Source organism: Nannobrachium achirus (assembly GCF_963921795.1).
Source record: "Nannobrachium achirus genome assembly, chromosome: 13".
NCBI lineage: Eukaryota > Metazoa > Chordata > Actinopteri > Myctophiformes > Myctophidae > Nannobrachium > Nannobrachium achirus.
The window spans coordinates 43,407,237-43,428,973 of NC_137833.1; the positions used below are offsets into that span (position 1 = coordinate 43,407,237).

Sequence of the window (21,737 nt, forward strand, 5' to 3'; positions counted from 1 at the left end):
TGCACTACCTGTATGGTGCCATGGTCCGTGATGCCATCTGGCAGTATATTAGCAAGGACCAGTTGCAAGATGTCCAGATGCCTATCGAACACAGCATTATAAACCACATCTTCAAACTGGCCTTTTACCCCAACCAGGATGGGGATATTCTCAGAGGTCAGTCTAGACCAGCAGTGCCATGCTGATTCAGTCTGTCTCAATTAACAGTGATTCAGTTCCCTCTGCAACTCTTCCTGGCAGAAATGTGTAAAGGTAACCACTTAAACCCACTAGACCAGGGCTAGGCAACCTTAGGCACGGGTGCCAACAATGGCACAGGGGAGGGTGATCACTGGCACACTGGCAGAAGTGTGAGAGAGAGATTCTTTATTTTAAAATCACATGTTGTTTTAAATGTAGTCAATTAAATTAAGTCACATCATTTGCACAAATTACATCCTGCACATAATTCTACATTCACTAAAACCCTGAACTTGGGGGAGGGAGTCGGGAGATAGATGGGTTATTGCTTGAGTCTAATGATCATTATAACAATTTCCTGACACTCAAAATTTGTCTGAATTATTGATGGCGTGTCAAGGCCATGGCTACACAGAGCTGGATATTTCTGAAGCTAGACATTTTTTTATGCTGTTGGGGCTTGCAGCCACATGAAGCTGGATATTTCGGCTGCGAAGCTGGATATTTTTTAAACCGGATAAATAAGTGGAGACATTGAAAAATATCTGGATATCTGGATCCGTGTAGACATGGAACCCGGGTATCTCTGAAGACTTTACTGTGTGTGTGCTTGTCCCCCTAGTGGAGGTCTGGGGAATCAGATTATTTTAGACCTAGATATCTTTGTCGTGTGGACATTCTTGTTCTATGTGGATATCTGAAAAACCAGGATATATGAAAAATCCAGCTCCGTGTAGCCATGGCAAATATCCGATTCACTGGATCCGTGTAGACAGGGAACCCGGATATCTCTTAAGACTTTACTGTGTGCGTGTTAGACCTAGATATCTCTGTCATGTGGACCTAGATATTTTTCTATGTGGATATCTGAAAAAACGGGATATATGAAATATCCAGCTCCGTGTGGACCCAGATATCTTTCTATGTGGATATCTGAAAAACCTGGATATATGAAATATCCAGCTCCGTGTAGCCATGGCCTAAACATGTTGACATGGCACACTGACTATCTAGAAAATAAAAACATGGCACTTCATTTCAAAAAGGTTGCTGACCCCTGCTCTAGACTTCCCTACATGGGCCGCTTTCTTCCATCTACACCAACTTTCTTTGCCTAAAATAGCACATATAAGTTCTCAACTTGTTGCATTGCAGCTCACTGTGAGCTTGTCGATCTGCCATTTTTAGCAATGTTCCCCCCAGAATAGGTGTGTTCAAGTGGTTTAGGCCATGGCTACATGGAGCTGGATATTTCTGAAGCTAGAAATTTTTTTGTGCTGTTGGGGCTGCAGCCACATGAAGCTGGATATTTCGGCCGCAAAGCCAATTTTTTAGATACGGTGATTATTGTTTAAGTGTTAGAGTTTGGAAGCACTCGTTTTCAATAACATGTCCTGCTGCCTCCTGCTGTCCTGCATTATGTGCGAGGGAAAAAAAAAGATCTTCAATACAGCTGCTTTTCTGTTTGAATGAATGGCTGTCAAGGGTTAGATATTAAAAATAGGATCTAAGAGTTGCACATTTACACATTTTATAGCTACACCTCTTTTAAGTTGAAATGTGAGAAAGATATTTTTTCCACGTTCATTAGAGGTATTGCCATTCTTTATTTTTGCATTAAATGTGTACTGATAATTCGATATATTATCACTGTAATAACTATTGAGTTTATTATATTATATTGTTGCTGTCGGGTGGAAGCATTTTAACTCCAGAATACTTACTTTTTAGGAAAGGAAAGAACCTGTGTTACAATGGATCCGGTGTACTTATTATTTAGTGTAGCGATGTTTTAAACTTGGAGATGTCAGTTAACAAGTATGCATGTCTTTTTTTAATGTCTTCAGACACACATGGAAAACCCCAGTGGTGACAGAGGAGAAGATCATCCATACTGTACGCCCCCAGAGAGCACACAGCCCTACAGATGATATGTCCCACTCCCAGAGACCTTACTAATTTCCTTCACAGGTCTTACCACGTACAGTACACTAATTAACCATTAAAACTGGTAAAGCATCTATGGGTGGAAACCTCATGTCCAAAACTTTTCAGGATTATAATTCTAAAGTAGCAGATCTAAAAGCTTGCAATCTGCTAATTTTATGGAAAACAAAACATAATATGGAGGTAAGGTTTCTGCCTAACAACGATATATGGCAACATAGGTTTTTTTCTGAAATCCGTTTTATTAGGCTTTTGTAGAATCAACCTCACGTCTTAATAGAGTACTGACGTCACTGGTTCATCTCCTGGGTCACGGAAGTTCATTTTCTATGAGAATAACATTGGGTCATCTTAGAATCGTCTCATATAAGAATTGTGGTCCCATCGTTATTGTCAGGGAGGTGGCCCCACAAAACACCCACCAAACTGTGAAAAGATGATGACTCATCACTAAACCATCGTTTTGTGGGGCCATTTGTAGCCCAAGGAATGTTTTTTTTTGTGCAAAACAAAGGCTTGCAATGGATTCAGAATCATGACAAACCTCTAGTTAGAACCCTCACATCCTACTTAAAGCAGATTTTTTTCTGGGTATTTTCCTCCTGTATAGAAAGTCGATAGGAGCCCAACTTGATTTGGCCACTGTGGTGACCCCAAAGGTTGCAAACTCGGGCGCCCTAGCTAAATCATGAGCATGTACTACTGGGCTACATCTGTGCAAAATTGGGCACTTTTAGACTGATTTGCAGGAAATGTATATTTTCTCCCCTTAAGGCCCCCGACTATCTCAGGTTCTGTTCCATTTAGTGGTTCTCAAACATTTTAATTTCAAGGACCCCCATAACTCTTGAGTGTACCAATGGAACCAATTGTACCTGAGTTACACACCCGTAAGGGTAAGGGCCATATTTGAAACCTCCTAAAGGAACCATTAGTGTCCCTGAACTGAAGCCCTTTTCTTTCCAATATGGCTGCTGTGCATAGAGAATATTGTATTGTGCTTAAACAGCTGTTGCCTTGCGTGTTGATGGTTTGGAGAGAGACTGTCGTTTAAGCACACTTTCACTCTGCAAAGGTTTTTCCATTAGATTTTCTGTAGTACTTTCTTTCTATTTTTATCAACATCATTACATCATTTGGTTATCACATTTTAGTCCATGTCAGACATTTGTGGTGTCATTCTGTTGGGTTTTATATTCAGTCCATTTCTCCCTTTTCTCAAGGAACAGTTCTTCTTGTATCCTGAGTTTGTGTGTAAATCTCTCCATCACATATATTTCCTCCACAATGCACAGCCACTGCTCACAAGTTGGAGGGTCACTTTTATACCACAATCTTGTTGCTTTTTTGCTGGCTACCAGCAGCACTTTGGAAGGAAGTGTATCTGACTGTAGAACTATATCTTTACAGTATTAGCCCATATACATTTATACCAATACACACACATTATGAATGTCATGTCAATGTATATGGAACTGGAACTTTAACTTTACATTACAGGGTAAAAAAAGGTAAAAAAATAATCAGTATTATCCCCTGGTCTACATGGGGTTACTATAGCCCCTATGGAATCCTCAAGACTGAAATCAGTCCCCAGGACTGAGAACTTTAACCCCTGTACTATACAGCAAGGGGCAACTGTTGACTTCAGTCAAGACACGTGCATGATGAATTTAAGGTCCAGAGCTGTTGCATCATTTTGGATATGTCAATCCATTTATTTAACATATTACCTCTATGGAGGGCACACATTCTTAGGAGATACATCAAAGAGAGCATGTTGTAACAAACTCTTACCTTTGTCTCCTGCTGTGATTTAAAATAAAAAGTTGAACCGTTTCATAAACAAAGAATGTGTCAAGATGATTAGAGTGTAATGACAGCATACTTTCTGTACAAAACATGACTATACTGTTGAAATGCATTTAAAACAAAAGAGGAAAGCATTACTTACATTACTGTAAAATAAAGGGTGACTGGTTGTCTAAGACTAAGACCCATCTCGCAGTGGTGTCCGATAAGAACTTAACAAAAATATCTAAACCTTGTAGTGAAGTAAATAGGCTACTAATATTCTACTAAGTACCGGTATTCAAAAGTACAAATTACAAAGTACATTATCTTTTAAGACCAATGCATACCAAAACATTTAAAGAATCAAACTATATAAATAGTACATTTTCAGTCCCTTCCTAGAACTGTAAAAGTAAAACATTTCAGTTTAAATAGTGGAGTGAAAGAAGAGTGCAGGCAAAAAAAAATAATAATACTTGAGTACACAAGTAAGCATCCTTGGTTACTGTTCATCAATGCCAGTGTGGCTCAAAACAAAAGTATCGAAGTCCCGAGGTAGTTGGAGATTCTGGAGAGGCTGAGCGATGATTGAAGGAAGGCGCTTGGCAGACGACCTTCATCGTTGGCAGGGTCAAGGTCTCTTGGTGGCGAATGCGATGCAGGCAGAAGGTGGTCTCTGTGCCTGGAGAAGAAACACAGGTGTTAGTATCAATGTCCAGCCCTGTCTACACTACAATACATACATATCTTGCTAATAAAAAAAAACACATGAATAAAGCATACATAGAGTAAGTTATGTCTCGCCACAACTAAGATAGTTACATACTACGTATTCAAACAAAATAATTATTCATTTTATAACTACAACTCAACATTTAAGCTATTGTATACTTATTACATTATTATTTATTTTAATTTGATCAAGATGTGCAGATATAATACTTATGGCTATCACATCATGTTTTTTCTGGTGCCTGTATACTTCGGTAAGCTCTCTCCTTAATGAAATAAAAACAGAAAAAAATATCAAGGATAATATTTAATTTTGAATTGTAGTTATAAAATGAATAACAAATTAGACTATTTGGTGGTTTACACATTGTTGGAATACACCATTTGAGTACAATAACTATTAACTATGTTACTTATAGTGAACCCACATATCGTCACTGTCAAGCAGAAACCTCGTATCTCGAAGTTTAAAATGTGTTCATTTTTTCGCAAAGTAAAGCCCTACTTCATCATACAAGGCCGTTGCACAAAAGTAGTGAAAACAGTGAACTGTGAACAACAGTGAACTGTGAACAACGCCTCACACCGTGAGGCTGTGTGCTTGTAGATCTGCTATTTTCACTAGTTTAGTTCATTTTTAAAACGATAAATACAAAACAAAAGGTCTTGGACATACTGTACAAGGTTTCCACTCGACAACGATATGCACATGGAGGTTGGTGGTGGTAAATGTAGGCTACACACATATACCATATCACTGGTCAATCAGTTCACTTCAACAGACAACACCATTTTTGTGCGGTACTAACCGCTCCTATGTCTGGCTTTGTGTGGATGAATGAGTGTCCGTATTGAGTGTCCTGATGAGCACGGGGCAAGCTTTCGGGAAAAATAGAAATTATGCATGCTCACAACGCGTCACGTTGGGAACTTGTAGATTGGCTAATTTTGATGAAGAGATTTAATGCAGAGGGGGGAAAAAAAGAGATCTGGACCTGTAATAAATGTGTACTTACCAGAAAGTGGTGTTTGGCTGTTGGTGGCCTTTCCTGTTGGCAGGCATTCTCCTTTGCAGGTTTTTAGTTTTGGCCTCCCGTGCTCGCCCAACACCGTACTTTGGCAGATGTATTGGAGGAAGCCTTGCATACTCCTGCAAGAAAGTGTGAGATGGGAATAAGCAAACTAAAGTTAAATAGTCACATAAATACAGTACAGAGAGAACAATGTAGTGCCTCAAAGAAATTCCAGGTAAAAACAACGAACCTAGGTTTGTTGTTTTGTCATCTATTTATACAACATGCTATCATATCTAATAAAACATTCTTAAACATTTGTGGTCAACAAAAATGTACTATGTATTAAAATAACAAACCCATGAGAACCATGAGAACAAGTGACAAGTGAGATGTATGTACATACTTCCACCACTCCATCATGGGTCCTCGCTCCTTCTTGGTGACGGTAACCTTCTTCTTGGTGGTGACCTGCACTGGGGAAGGCGAAAGAGAGGAGTCAGTTTGAATCGTCGGTCAAACACGGAAACCAACTCACCTGTGGCTGTTGGGATGCTTCTCCCGGTGAGGCATCCTTCACTGGCAGTCTGGCACCCTCCCCATGTCCCCAGTATCACCCAGGGATTCTGGGGGTCGTCGACCACGGTGCACGTCCAGTTTTCTTGAGTGTCCTGTGTAAGGAAATGTAGATTTCTAACTTGAGCTAATTTCCTTCAATAAATGAAACTGCAGGAAATTGAAGAATCACAGCAGTCACATTATTATTATACTCATTGATTAATTGATGCTGATTGATATTTTGATTTGTTGTTTGTTTAATAATAAAACTATTTTGTCAAAATTACACCGTAGCCGAAATATATCACAAAGTATTAGTATTGTGACCAACAAGTTTCAAATAATAAGTTTGAGTGAATTCAATAAGTGAATGAGAAATAATCTAATAAGTGGAAGATACTGTACCATCAAATATGGTACCCATTACACCACTACAATTACTTGACAGACAGCTTTACTAGTTGCTCTGCAGATTTAAATTATAATTAAAAAACATACCCAATTAAGGCCTATATTATACTTTGGCTATTCAAAAATAGCTGATCTACAAGCTCACAGCGCCTTGCATTGTGATGTTGTGAGCTTGATTACAGGACTTTTACTTGTAATAAGTATAATTGTACCTCCACATTATGGTATTACTACTTTTACTCCAGTAAAGAATCAGAGTACTTCTTCCACTACTGCACTACAGAAATTATAATCCATGTGCTTTAGCTATACATGTACTGTACAGGACCCTCTGGGTCGTACAGGTGCAAATGTACCCCTATGGGTGGAGTTCAATTAAGATTCAGGGTTTTAATGTGTAGTCTGGCAAGTTCACTGAACTTGGTTTATTTACTGCCATCACCACAACTATATACAACAATAATTACTATAAATAATGACATTAATAAACAATAATACAATGAAAACAATATTAATCACTGGTAATAAGACAACAAAGAATGCATAATACAATACAACAATCAAATGTAATTATATACAGTATATACAAGTGTTTCAGTCAATTATTTGCTAATTCCGCCTGCTACTGCGGCTGGTCAGCCATTTCCACAGTGATCCATACAATCTCTGACCTGGTTGGCTGGAGTGTCGGGAGAAGAGCCAGGCCTGAGGCTGTAGATTGGCTATCTGTCCTGTCCTGTTCCTGGGAGGTTTGGACAGTGCTGGTGTGTCGTCCAGGTGAAGAGGTGACTTCATTCTGTCCTGGCTCACCTCCCAGATGTTACTCATCCACTTCTGTTTCTCTTTCACACTGGAGGCTTTAAGTAGAGTCTTGTGAAAGGGTGGAGTCCTTCCTGATCCTGCCCACAGAATGAACGTACCGGGGTCCCCTTCATTGTGCTCAGTCACCCATAAGTCACCAGTCAGTACTTTATTGCTGTACTGGTATCTGGTTCTGTCAGTGGAGTCTTTGATCTCCTTGCAGAAGATCAGTGACCTCTCAAAGAGGAACAGGTGGCGGTAGTGACTATTCCGCTTGAGAGACTTGCGGACGTTATGGAGGACAGAGTTGGGGTTCCACACCTGAAAACGGCCATGAAGCATCAAGTCCCCCTGGACATCCACATCATCACAACCCTCCAGCAAGGCGATGGTCATGGCATCATTTGCTTTCTTGAGAAAGCGCAACATCACCTCCAGGCCAGCCTTAATGTCTCCTCCCTCTCCCTCATCACAGCAACACAGTAGGTCCTTTAGGAGGAGCTGGTACTTGGTGAGCCTCTGTACTGGCTTGATGAGGAAGGTGTCTGTCAATAGAACTGGCCCGGCCCAGACCATGTTTCTGCTGGATGAGGTCAAAGTAGCTTCCAGCGTGTTCCCGAATAAGTTCACTGGAGTGAGGTTTGTTCATGAAGTAACTCACATACATGTTGAACTTGTCAGCCCAGGTCACAAAGCACTGTCCCACATCTTCCGGTAGCTGACAGTTGACCAACTCCTCCATGAAAATGTTGCTGTGGAAGTAACAGATATCCTGGATGTTGCCAAAGACAACCTGTTCCTTGTTGAGGATGCCAACAGGTATGTCCTCCAGCACTCCACTGGTCATCTCCCAAAAGTATGTATCCAGGCACTCCTGCAGGTCTCGGGTGTAGGCTCTCAGTTTCTAACAGTTCAGCCATGATGCTGTTCCATTCCAAGACAGACAGAATCGCCAGAGTTCATAACATACTCCAACGCCTACTAATCTTTAGGATCATTTTACACTTGACTGCCCCTTTCTTCTCTGCAACCCAGTCAGTTAAATCTACAGTGCTAAAAGCCATAGGCGGCTGCCCACTCTCACCTGGTCTGCAGTGCGGTTGTAGGCTACAGCTTTTGCTGGGTGGAGGTCAGCTCAGTGAGACGTTTTCTTTTTGTCTCCTCCAGTTGGTCTCCTCTAGCCTGTGGTGTGAACAGAAAACCAGGACATTTACTCATTTTAGTTACCAATGAAAGTCTGAGCCTGATCTACATTTTGGACTGTAAGGTAGTGCAGACAATAAAGTGGTTTTCAAAGTGTTCTCCGGGGACCCCCAGGAATCCTTGAAAGGGCTCCCCAGCTACATTAGTTGATATTAGCATCACAAACAGTTTAAATAGCTTTAACCCTAAATACATTGGCTGTTTGAAAATAACCGATCTACAAGCTCACACCACAACGTATTGTGAGCATAGATCTGCCGTTTTGAGAAAAGGTTATTTTTTTTAATAAATAAGTAAGTAAATGTATGGGGGTCCTTGGCAGAAATCTTTTCAGATGAGAGTTCGCAGCCAAATGCATACCAATTTGGAGGTCCTTGAAATGAAAAATACAATGTGCTGTTCCACTAAGCTTATACGTTGTTATGCATAATTGTAAACATTTATAACCAGTTATTTAAATGAGTGCATTATAGACCTTTAAGTAAAGTGTTACCTCAGTTTCCTTCACAGCAGAGCCCTGGTGGTCTGCACACCATCAACAATACTAAGGGAATATTGGTATAATGAGTCATATAACAGTTTATATAATAGTCCTTACATACCAGGCTCCATCTCTAATGGATTCTTTTGGAGGGGATACAACCTTGCACAACAGTTGTTGTGGCTGGCATCTCCTTGGACGTCTGCTGGAGTGCTTTGGTTTCTTGTGGTGATTTCTGTAACATGTTAGTTTTATCAATGGATTGCTCTTGGTCTGATCCCTAATACCCTTTGAGCTGTCCGGCATGATGGTAGCACCTGCCAGAAGCTTGGGTCATTGGGTCATTAGCTTCTCCGCCACTACACGGCGGCAATCCATCGGAGAAGTCCCAATTTAGTCGTTGTCAATTCCCAACTGTCCCCAAGTGTCCTTTCAGTCCTTGTTGCTGCACTAACACCTCCACAGCTGGGGATGTATAAACTACTGTGTGCATCCTCCCATATACACTTGCCAGTAGCTTCTGCAGTGCAGCAAAAAGAACGGTCACTTGATCCAGCCAGCTTTCCACCCCAATTTTAAGTTGCTCTGGGTTAAGAGCGTCTGCTAAATGCTCAATTGTAAATTGTCTAAACACGGCCAATTGTGTTTAGATTGATGGTGCGCCAGGCCAAGCTGGAGGCATCGCAGTTACTGCTGCGGTGGTGGGAAGAGTGCTTTTATCTCTACCACACCCAGGTGCTCCATAGACAGACAGACAGGCTCAGGTGCAAGACGCTACCTAAAGCCTGGCCCCGCAAGACGCCAAGGCCAGTCACCATCACAGGGTTGAAGGGCGGCTCGAGCAAGCCCGCCAGGCCAACAGAGTGGTGATGACACATACTGCACGCAGGACAGACTCCCCAAAGGGAGAGGATGAAGCCACGTCAGTAGAAACCTGTGAAAATACATTAGATAGACAGACACTTTTTTTTTGGTTAGTTTTAGTTTTGTGTTTTTTTTGTTTTAGTTTTGTACAACAACAACTAGTATACATATATTTCTAATACCTACAATTATTACTTGGAAGTTAAAAATCTAAACCCTATAAAGTGGTGAAATTCAGTGCTATAAAAATGATAATGAGATCTTAAACAATTATTTCTAATACCAAGTAGGCCTAGTCAGCCAACACAAAACATATTGTTAATATGACCATTACTACTTCATGTAAAACAAAACTATATAAGGTAACAGAAAACAGTAAATGTTCTTACCTCAGCTCAGGTTACACAAATAGCCTAGTGTTTTCTTGCAGCCACAGTACAGCCCATCTATGCCAACAGTCGTTCCCTTTCTGGATGCAAGTCCACACGCACCAGGAGCGATCAGGAGGGAGGCTCGACTGACCAACTTCAACTGGGGGGGACCTCCACCTCAAGTCCAGGGAAACTCCAGCACAGTCCACAACAAACAGACAGATTTTTGTTGATTTTTTCCCCTTATCTTCACAAAAACTATTTCTAATATATATGACAATTACTACTTCATGTTAAACTTTAAAAACCATATAAGGTAACATAAAAAAGTAAATGTTCTTACCTCAGCTAAGGTTACACAAATAGCCTGTGTTAGTCGTTCCCCTTCCTGGAAGCGCGTCCACACGCAACAGTAGCGATCAGGAGATAGGCTCGACTGACCAACTTTGACTGGGGGGACCCGACCTCCAGTCCGGGGAACCTCCTGTGTGGTACACGACTGACAAGACAGACAGATGCATTTATGTATGTGGTTTCTTACCCGTTCACCACACACCGACCTCTGACCCTACATGGACATCAAGGAGGAAACTCCAGCAAGCCTCAACTCCACTAACCCGGTCTCAGCAGCTCCCGCTATCCAGACTCGGCTCCCCGCCGAGTCCTACACTCTTCAAAGACTTTGTATTTAAGCTCTGCCTTCACCCACATCCTGAGGGATCTTTCCCACAAACTAGCTGCATATTAAGAAATAGGATCTCCCTGGCGAGCCCAGAGCTGTCACCGGCTGGGTCTGCGTACGCAGCTGGTCAGCCATTTCCACAGCATCGGACGTGGACCTGGACGGCTGGACTGCAGCGAGGCCTGAGGCTGCAGGTGAAGAGGCTCCTTCAGGGGTGTCATTCTCTCCTGGATGTTCTTAACCCACTCCTGTTTGGCCTTCAAGCTGGATGCCGTAAGTACAGTATGGTTGTGAGAGGCGGGGGTCCTTCCTGCCCACAGAGCAAACTTACAGGGGTCCCCTCGAATGTGCTCTGTCACCCCCAACTCGGATGTCAGTACTTTATTCACATACCTGTACTTAGTTCTGCCAGCTGAGTCCCTGATCTCCTTGCTGAAGACCAGCGAGTTCTGGAACAGGAACACGTGGTGGTTGCGAACCTTCCGGATTAGAGTCTTGGGGTTCCACACCTGGAAACTGCCATGAACAATCAAGTCCCCCTGGACATCCATGTTGTCATCAAAACCGTCCAACATGGCGATGTTCATGGCATCATTCGCCTTCTTAGGCACACTCAGCATCAACTCAAGAGCATCCGCAAGCTCTCCTCCCTCTCCATCCTCACAGCAAGACAGCAAGTCCTTGAGCAGTAGCTGGTACTTGGTGATTCTCTGCACAGGCTTGATGAGGTAGGAGTCCATGGAACTAGCGAAGCCCAGGCCATGTTTCTGCCGGATGTCATCAAAGAAGGTTCCAGCGTGTTCCAGTAAGAGTTGACTGGAGTCAACTTTGTTCTTACAGTAGTTCACATACATGTGGAACCCATCAGCCCAGGTAGCAAAGCAGTGTCCCACATCCTCTGGTAGCTCACAGTTGGTCAACTCACTCAGGAAAATATTGCTATGAAAGTCATATATCTCCTGGATGTTACCAAAGATGATGTGTTGCTTGTTGCGGATGCCTGCAGGTACCTCCTCCTCAAGCCCACTGGCCATCTCCCACCAGTATGTCTCCAGACCACGCAGATCTCTCACGTAGGCCTTCTCTGACTGCAACAACTCGGCCATGATGAACTTCATCTTCCGGGCTGCCTTCCCCTTCCTCTCGTTGACCTCCATGTTGCAGTTGCGGTTGCGCAGCTCGACTTTCTGGTCGTCTGTCAGAAGAGGCTGGCATGGATGTTGTTCATGGAGCCTTGAGTAGGCGGCGACTGCGTCCTGTGGCTGGGTGTTCTTCATTGTCAAGTACTTCTTCAAAGTGCTTCTTCAAACCACAACAGTGTACTCAAACCAAAATATGGTTGAAAATGACCCACAACTGTTGCAAACAGGCCTCTGTGTAAATTAACGACAAACAAGCCCCTGTGTGTGTGTGTGTGTGTGTGTGTGTGTGTGTGTGTGTGTGTGTGTGTGTGTGTGTGTGTGTGTGTGTGTGTCGTTAACAAGAGCAAACTTACTTACCTGAGTTCAGTTGGTCAAGCTGAAGACTAGGGATCCAAAAAGAAGTGTTATCAAATGTTTGAAAATAACAAATTAAAAGTTGAAATGACCGGTGAAACAACAGCAACAGATGGACGACAGGCGTCGATGTAAACAAGCAGTCAGCAGTAGTTGTCAGTAACGTCTCTGGTGGAGCCGCTAAGATGCACGTCTGTTCTCAATGAAGTCCAGATGAGCACTGACGTTCTAACGTTATCATCCGAAGAACACCTGTTTGAAACAGGAAGGATGCTCGAGCGCTGTCCCTATTGGTCCGCTGCCGAGCGCAGCGGACCAATAGGAACGCTGCGCGACGCTGAGGCATTTTCATTTGTAAACAACTCATCCTCGCGAGAAAGCCTGGTATCGCGAGGTTATATCCAAACGTGCAAGAGCGTACTTATTATTATTGTTATTATTTGTTCACAAAATGTCCTAGTAGATCTATACTATTTTCCAAAAACGTAACAATTATAATTAATAATTAATAATGTATTTTTGTAGGATTCTGCGCCAATCATTTGCTTCTTCCAGAGTAGTGACCACCGGTCAACAGTAGAGGGCGCTAGAAGCTTGAATGGTGAATGCTTTGTATAAGGTATTTTCCCCCCTTCATAACAACAGGTAGGTCGCGAATAACTTTTGGCGGATAAGTTTGATAATATATAGGAATGGTCCTAGAATATTGGGCTTCTAGTCAGAAATGCATAAAAATGCATTATGTTGAGATGGTTATGTTAGTTTTATTAGGGTTAAGAGAGGATTTGTTTAAGCCAGGTCTTGTGTACTATGGGAAAAGAGCACCTTATGTCCACAGAACAGTCAGTCAGCCTCTGTGACTGGACTCGCAATGGACATAAGGTTGCCTACTGGAAAATAACCATGAATGTAAGCAATCTATGACTTTCTGAAGAAACTTTCAGTGAATTAATTGAGTTTGGAAGTCGTTTTTGCGTGCCATGCACATATTACACACAATCACCACCATCAAGAACAGGGACGTGTGTGTTTAGTAGCCTAGTGTTTGTGTCGCATCATGTTTACATCATGTGTAGGCTACATCACCTGACAACATTTTTAGGTAAAAACACGTAGGACTGCAATGTTTTTTTATGCACGTGTATTTATCACTGTGCGAGGAAGTTGAATTTATTGTTATTTGTTCACCTCTCTCTCTCATCTGCAGTGCTGCAGAGTATTTTAGATGTATACTAGACATCTGTTGGATCAAACAAGATCAACAGCAGTAAGCTGGTCTTCAAAAGGAGGTAGACTATTATTTACTGTATAGTGTAGCCTATAGAAACCCTTTTACTGTTTTCCTTGGAGTAGCCTAATTCTAATTTAAGGATTTCTCCTACACATTTGGAAGCAGGACAAGCAGAACAAAAAATTACATCACATTTCAAATGGCTATAGTGGATTCACAACACAGCATATATGCAGCCATCATTCACATTCTTATATAGAGGCGACACAGGCTGATCTGATGACCTCTCCCTTTTGTACACACATACCCTCTCTAATTCTTGTTCTCAGGCAGAAACCTTGTATTCAACGTGCTATGTTTTCATAAATGAATGCCCTACTTCAGTGGTTCTCAATCTTTTTTGGCTGGAGTAATCCCTTATACTGATTTCTGAAGCCAATAACCATGTACCCCCTTCCCCTGACTACTGCAAAATTGACATCAAAAGTCCAGTTCCGATGCCAATATGTTCAAAATAAAACAGCATAATGGCAAATAAATGGCAAATAAATACTGCTTTCTATTAAATAACTGTTACTACTAGTAAAGGTATTGATGTTATTTGGTTTAGAAATGTACAGATGAGCAGGTTCACACAAACTCTGTCAATGTTTTATCATTAACCATAATAGTAAAGTACTAATTCCCATTTTCTAGTTTTTCTGACGTACTCCCTGCGGGGGTCCAACCTATGTTCCCCAGGTTCTATGTTCCCCAGGTTCTATGTTCCCCACCTAACAGCATTAGTTTAGTGAGGTTAGGGTTAGGTGGTAAGAAAGTGGGGAACATAGAACCTGGGGAACATAGAACCTGGGGAACATAGGTACGGTCCCGCCCTGCGTACCCCTAGGGGTACACGTACCCCCATTTGAGAAACACTGCCCTACTTCATCATACAAGTGTTGCACAAAAGTAGTGAAAATAGCCTATCTACAAACTCACAATAAGGCACATTGTGAGCTTGTAGATAGGCTACTTTCTCTGTATTTTATATATATTTTTAAAGGTAATCAACAGACTGATTGCTCACTGCATTGTTCCCTGTCTCCCCCCACAGCCTTCCAGGGATGCACAGCGGCTGATGACAAGACTGCAGCAGTGGAGGGTTTTCTGCACTACCTGTATGGTGCCATGGTCCGTGATGCCATCTGGCAGTATACTAGCAAGGACCAGTTGCAAGATGTCCAGATGCCTATCGAACGCAGCATTATGAACCACATCTTCAAACTGGCCTTTTACCCCAACCAGGATGGGGATATTCTCAGAGGTAAGTCTAGACCAGCAGTGCCATGCTGATTCAGTCTGTCTCAATTAACAGTGATTCAGTTCCCTCTGCAACTCTTCCTGGCAGAAATGTGTAAAGGTAGCCACTTAAACCCACTAGACCAGGGGTAGGCAACCTTAGGCACAACAATGGCACAGGGGAGGGTGATCACTGGCACACTGGCAGAAGTGTGAGAGAGAGGGTTTTTATTTTAAAATCACATGTTTTTTTTTATGTGGTCAATTAAATTAAGTCACATAATTTGCACAAATTACATCCTGCACATAATTCTACATTCACTAAAACCCTGAACTCTCGAGATAGATGGGTTATTGCTTGAGTCTATAATGATCATTATAACAATTTCCTGACACTCAAAATGTGTCTGAATTTTTGATGGCGTGTCATTAAACATGTTGACATGGCACACTGACTATCTAGAAAATAAAAACATGGCACTTCATTTCAAAAAGATTGCTGACCCCTGCTCTAGACTTCCCTACATGGGCCGCTTTCTTCCATCTACACCAACTTTCTTTGCCTAAAATAGCACATATAAGTTCTCAACTTGTTGCATTGCAGCTCACTGTGAGCTTGTAGATCTGCCATTTTTAGTAATGTTCCCCCCAGAATAGGTGTGTTCAAGTGGTTTAGGCCATGGCTACACAGAGCTGGATATTTCTGAAGCTAGACATTTTTTGTGCTGTTGGGGCTGCAGCCACATTAAGCTGGATATTTCGGCCGCAAAGCTGGATATTCTCTGGATCTGTGTAGACACGGTACCCGGATATCTCTTAAGACTTAACTGTGTGTGTGCTTGTCCCCCAGTGGAGGTCTGGGGACTCAGATTATTTTAGACCTAGATATCTTTCTCGTGTGGACCTAGATATTTTTCTATCTGGATATCTGAAAAACCGGGATATATGAAAAATCCAGCTCCGTATAGCCATGGCCTAAATAGCAGGAGCTGTGTCCTGCATTATGTGCGAGAAAAAAAAATATTTTCAATACAGCTGCTTTTCTGTTTGAATGAATGGCTGTCAAGGGTTAGATATTAAAAATAGGATCTAAGAGTTGCACATTTACACATTTTATAGCTACACCTCTTTTAAGTTGAAATGTGAGAAAGATATTTTTTCCACGTTCATTAGAGGTATTGCCATTCTTTATTTTTGCATTAAATGTGTACTGATAATTCGATATATTATCACTGTAATAACTATTGAGTTTATTATATTATATTGTTGCTGTCGGGTGGAAGCATTTTAACTCCAGAATACTTACTTTTTAGGAAAGGAAAGAACCTGTGTTACAATGGATCCGGTGTACTTATTATTTAGTGTAGCGATGTTTTAAACTTGGAGATGTCAGTTAACAAGTATGCATGTCTTTTTTTAATGTCTTCAGACACACATGGAAAACCCCAGTGGTGACAGAGGAGAAGATCATCCATACTGTACGCCCCCAGAGAGCACACAGCCCTACAGATGATATGTCCCACTCCCAGAGACCTTACTAATTTCCTTCACAGGTCTTACCACGTACAGTACACTAATTAACCATTAAAACTGGTAAAGCATCTATGGGTGGAAACCTCATGTCCAAAACTTTTCAGGATTATAATTCTAAAGTAGCAGATCTAAAAGCTTGCAATCTGCTAATTTTATGGAAAACAAAACATAATATGGAGGTAAGGTTTCTGCCTAACAACGATACATAGCAACATAGGTTTTTTCTGAAAACCGTTTTATTAGGCTTTTGTAGAATCAACCTCACGTCTTAATAGAGTACTGACGTCACTGGTTCATCTCCTGGGTCACGGAAGTTCATTTTCTATGAGAATAACATTGGGTCATCTTAGAATCGTCTCATATAAGAATTGTGGTCCCATCGTTATTGTCAGGGAGGTGGCCCCACAAAACACCCACCAAACTGTGAAAAGATGATGACTCATCACTAAACCATCGTTTTGTGGGGCCATTTGTAGCCCAAGGAATGTTTTTTTTTGTGCAAAACAAAGGCTTGCAATGGATTCAGAATCATGACAAACCTCTAGTTAGAACCCTCACATCCTACTTAAAGCAGATTTTTTTTCTGGGTATTTTCCTCCTGTATAGAAAGTCGATAGGAGCCCAACTTGATTTGGCCACTGTGGTGACCCCAAAGGTTGCAAACTCGGGCGCCCTAGCTAAATCATGAGCATGTACTACTGGGCTACATCTGTGCAAAATTGGGCACTTTTAGACTGATTTGCAGGAAATGTATATTTTCTCCCCTTAAGGCCCCCGACTATCTCAGGTTCTGTTCCATTTAGTGGTTCTCAAACATTTTAATTTCAAGGACCCCCATAACTCTTGAGTGTACCAATGGAACCAATTGTACCTGAGTTACACACCCGTAAGGGTAAGGGCCATATTTGAAACCTCCTAAAGGAACCATTAGTGTCCCTGAACTGAAGCCCTTTTCTTTCCAATATGGCTGCTGTGCATAGAGAATATTGTATTGTGCTTAAACAGCTGTTGCCTTGCGTGTTGATGGTTTGGAGAGAGACTGTCGTTTAAGCACACTTTCACTCTGCAAAGGTTTTTCCATTAGATTTTCTGTAGTACTTTCTTTCTATTTTTATCAACATTATTACATCATTTGGTTATCACATTTTAGTCCATGTCAGACATTTGTGGTGTCATTCTGTTGGGTTTTATATTCAGTCCATTTCTCCCTTTTCTCAAGGAACAGTTCTTCTTGTATCCTGAGTTTGTGTGTAAATCTCTCCATCACATATATTTCCTCCACAATGCACAGCCACTGCTCACAAGTTGGAGGGTCACTTTTATACCACAATCTTGTTGCTTTTTTGCTGGCTACCAGCAGCACTTTGGAAGGAAGTGTATCTGACTGTAGAACTATATCTTTACAGTATTAGCCCATATACATTTATACCAATACACACACATTATGAATGTCATGTCAATGTATATGGAACTGGAACTTTAACTTTACATTACAGGGTAAAAAAAGGTAAAAAAATAATCAGTATTATCCCCTGGTCTACATGGGGTTACTATAGCCCCTATGGAATCCTCAAGACTGAAATCAGTCCCCAGGACTGAGAACTTTAACCCCTGTACTATACAGCAAGGGGCAACTGTTGACTTCAGTCAAGACACGTGCATGATGAATTTAAGGTCCAGAGCTGTTGCATCATTTTGGATATGTCAATCCATTTATTTAACATATTACCTCTATGGAGGGCACACATTCTTAGGAGATACATCAAAGAGAGCATGTTGTAACAAACTCTTACCTTTGTCTCCTGCTGTGATTTAAAATAAAAAGTTGAACCGTTTCATAAACAAAGAATGTGTCAAGATGATTAGAGTGTAATAATGACAGCATACTTTCTGTACAAAACATGACTATACTGTTGAAATGCATTTAAAACAAAAGAGGAAAGCATTACTTACATTACTGTAAAATAAAGGGTGACTGGTTGTCTAAGACTAAGACCCATCTCGCAGTGGTGTCCGATAAGAACTTAACAAAAATATCTAAACCTTGTAGTGAAGTAAATAGGCTACTAATATTCTACTAAGTACCGGTATTCAAAAGTACAAATTACATTATCTTTTAAGACCAATGCATACCAAAACATTTAAAGAATCAAACTATATAAATAGTACATTTTCAGTCCCTTCCTAGAACTGTAAAAGTAAAACATTTCAGTTTAAATAGTGGAGTGAAAGAAGAGTGCAGGCAAAAAAAAATAATAATACTTGAGTACACAAGTAAGCATCCTTGGTTACTGTTCATCAATGCCAGTGTGGCTCAAAACAAAAGTATCGAAGTCCCGAGGTAGTTGGAGATTCTGGAGAGGCTGAGCGATGATTGAAGGAAGGCGCTTGGCAGACGACCTTCATCGTTGGCAGGGTCAAGGTCTCTTGGTGGCGAATGCGATGCAGGCAGAAGGTGGTCTCTGTGCCTGGAGAAGAAACACAGGTGTTAGTATCAATGTCCAGCCCTGTCTACACTACAATACATACATATCTTGCTAATTAAAAAAAACACATGAATAAAGCATACATAGAGTAAGTTATGTCTCGCCACAACTAAGATAGTTACATACTACGTATTCAAACAAAATAATTATTCATTTTATAACTACAACTCAACATTTAAGCTATTGTATACTTATTACATTATTATTTATTTTAATTTGATCAAGATGTGCAGATACAATACATAACAATAATACTTATGGCTATCACATCATGTTTTTTCTGGTGCCTGTATACTTCGGTAAGCTCTCTCCTTAATGAAATAAAAACAGAAAAAAATATCAAGGATAATATTTAATTTTGAATTGTAGTTATAAAATGAATAACAAATTAGACTATTTGGTGGTTTACACATTGTTGGAATACACCATTTGAGTACAATGTAACTATTAACTATGTTACTTATAGTGAACCCACATATCGTCACTGTCAAGCAGAAACCTCGTATCTCGAAGTTTAAAATGTGTTCATTTTTTCGCAAAGTAAAGCCCTACTTCATCATACAAGGCCGTCGCACAAAAGTAGTGAAAACAGTGAACTGTGAACAACAGTGAACTGTGAACAACGCCTCACACCGTGAGGCTGTGTGCTTGTAGATCTGCTATTTTCACTAGTTTAGTTCATTTTTAAAACGATAAATACAAAACAAAAGGTCTTGGACATACTGTACAAGGTTTCCACTCGACAACGATATGCACATGGAGGTTGGTGGTGGTAAATGTAGGCTACACACATATACCATATCACTGGTCAATCAGTTCACTTCAACAGACAACACCATTTTTGTGCGGTACTAACCGCTCCTATGTCTGGCTTTGTGTGGATGAATGAGTGTCCGTATTGAGTGTCCTGATGAGCACGGGGCAAGCTTTCGGGAAAAATAGAAATTATGCATGCTCACAACGCGTCACGTTGGGAACTTGTAGATTGGCTAATTTTGATGAAGAGATTTAATGCAGAGGGGGGAAAAAAAGAGATCTGGACCTGTAATAAATGTGTACTTACCAGAAAGTGGTGTTTGGCTGTTGGTGGCCTTTCCTGTTGGCAGGCATTCTCCTTTGCAGGTTTTTAGTTTTGGCCTCCCGTGCTCGCCCAACGCCGTACTTTGGCAGATGTATTGGAGGAAGCCTTGCATACTCCTGCAAGAAAGTGTGAGATGGGAATAAGCAAACTAAAGTTAAATAGTCACATAAATACAGTACAGAGAGAACAATGTAGTGCCTCAAAGAAATTCCAGGTAAAAACAACGAACCTAGGTTTGTTGTTTTGTCATCTATTTATACAACATGCTATCATATCTAATAAAACATTCTTAAACATTTGTGGTCAACAAAAATGTACTATGTATTAAAATAACAAACCCATGAGAACCATGAGAACAAGTGACAAGTGAGATGTATGTACATACTTCCACCACTCCATCATGGGTCCTCGCTCCTTCTTGGTGACGGTAACCTTCTTCTTGGTGGTGACCTGCACTGGGGAAGGCGAAAGAGAGGAGTCAGTTTGAATCGTCGGTCAAACACGGAAACCAACTCACCTGTGGCTGTTGGGATGCTTCTCCCGGTGAGGCATCCTTCACTGGCAGTCTGGCACCCTCCCCATGTCCCCAGTATCACCCAGGGATTCTGGGGGTCGTCGACCACGGTGCACGTCCAGTTTTCTTGAGTGTCCTGTGTAAGGAAATGTAGATTTCTAACTTGAGCTAATTTCCTTCAATAAATGAAACTGCAGGAAATTGAAGAATCACAGCAGTCACATTATTATTATACTCATTGATTAATTGATGCTGATTGATATTTTGATTTGTTGTTTGTTTAATAATAAAACTATTTTGTCAAAATTACACCGTAGCCGAAATATATCACAAAGTATTAGTATTGTGACCAACAAGTTTCAAATAATAAGTTTGAGTGAATTCAATAAGTGAATGAGAAATAATCTAATAAGTGGAAGATACTGTACCATCAAATATGGTACCTATTACACCACTACAATTACTTGACAGACAGCTTTACTAGTTGCTCTGCAGATTTAAATTATAATTAAAAAACATACCCAATTAAGGCCTATATTATACTTTGGCTATTCAAAAATAGCTGATCTACAAGCTCACAGCGCCTTGCATTGTGATGTTGTGAGCTTGATTACAGGACTTTTACTTGTAATAAGTATAATTGTACCTCCACATTATGGTATTACTACTTTTACTCCAGTAAAGAATCAGAGTACTTCTTCCACTACTGCACTACAGAAATTATAATCCATGTGCTTTAGCTATACATGTACTGTACAGGACCCTCTGGGTCGTACAGGTGCAAATGTACCCCTATGGGTGGAGTTCAATTAAGATTCAGGGTTTTAATGTGTAGTCTGGCAAGTTCACTGAACTTGGTTTATTTACTGCCATCACCACAACTATATACAACAATAATTACTATAAATAATGACATTAATAAACAATAATACAATGAAAACAATATTAATCACTGGTAATAAGACAACAAAGAATGCATAATACAATACAACAATCAAATGTAATTATATACAGTATATACAAGTGTTTCAGTCAATTATTTGCTAATTCCGCCTGCTACTGCGGCTGGTCAGCCATT

At 40.9% G+C, this 21,737-nt stretch overlaps 1 protein-coding gene and 1 long non-coding RNA gene across 2 annotated transcripts in view; both read left to right on the forward strand.

Annotated features, from left to right (window-relative positions):
- The window catches only part of fbxo9 (F-box protein 9), a 446,168-nt gene that overhangs the window by 138,436 nt on the left and 285,995 nt on the right, over window positions 1-21,737 (forward strand). The gene's annotated exons all lie outside the window — the stretch shown is intronic.
- On the forward strand, window positions 13,395-17,130 carry LOC308297506. Its single transcript, XR_013962664.1, has 3 exons — window positions 13,395-13,442; window positions 14,861-15,070; window positions 16,475-17,130. It is a non-coding gene; the product is annotated as an uncharacterized lncRNA (long non-coding RNA).